The following is a 634-nucleotide window of genomic DNA, read 5'->3' as shown; positions in this document are numbered from 1 at the left end:
TCAAAATGCCTGGGATGTTTACATAGGGTGGTAGCGTCAGCGCAACTTCCTGTCGTACTGGTCTTTCTGTTGATGAAATCAGAGCCTAAAGATGTCATCTCAAAATTAGGCCACTGATTGAGAGCTCATATAAATCAGGAATATTGGATTTTAGAAGAAAGTGATCCAATGTAGAACGTGCATTCCAAAGAAAACAAAATTGTATTTTGAACATAAAATTAGAAAATAAAACTTAAAGAAACCCACGAGTGTTCACTCTGGCTTTGAGAGCTGTTAATGACAGGATTGTGTCATTGAGTCATGGTAATAATAGCCCTTTATGCATAGCTAGGTAAAAAAGAGGCGTGTCGTCCTTTATTACTGACATTGAAGTCTATTTAAGGTCAAAGGTCAAATAGTGTGTCTAAAATTCTAGGCAGTTGGTTAGAACACTCCAGACCTTTTTTTCATGGTTCATTCTCAATTAGCTAAATTTAAGATTCATGCTACCAAGTTTCAGAATGAGAACTTCTGTTTCTAATAGTTCTTTTCCTACTTTCAAGTGAACCACGTGTCATTACTTCATAAAAGGATGAAGATTTATTGCAAAATCAAATATCCCAAAAGGTGTAAAGCTTTCTTTATAAATCCAAAA

This window comes from Bos taurus, chromosome 16 (assembly GCF_002263795.3).
Source record: "Bos taurus isolate L1 Dominette 01449 registration number 42190680 breed Hereford chromosome 16, ARS-UCD2.0, whole genome shotgun sequence".
Taxonomy (NCBI): domain Eukaryota; kingdom Metazoa; phylum Chordata; class Mammalia; order Artiodactyla; family Bovidae; genus Bos; species Bos taurus.
Note: the sequence above shows the minus strand (reverse complement) of the source record.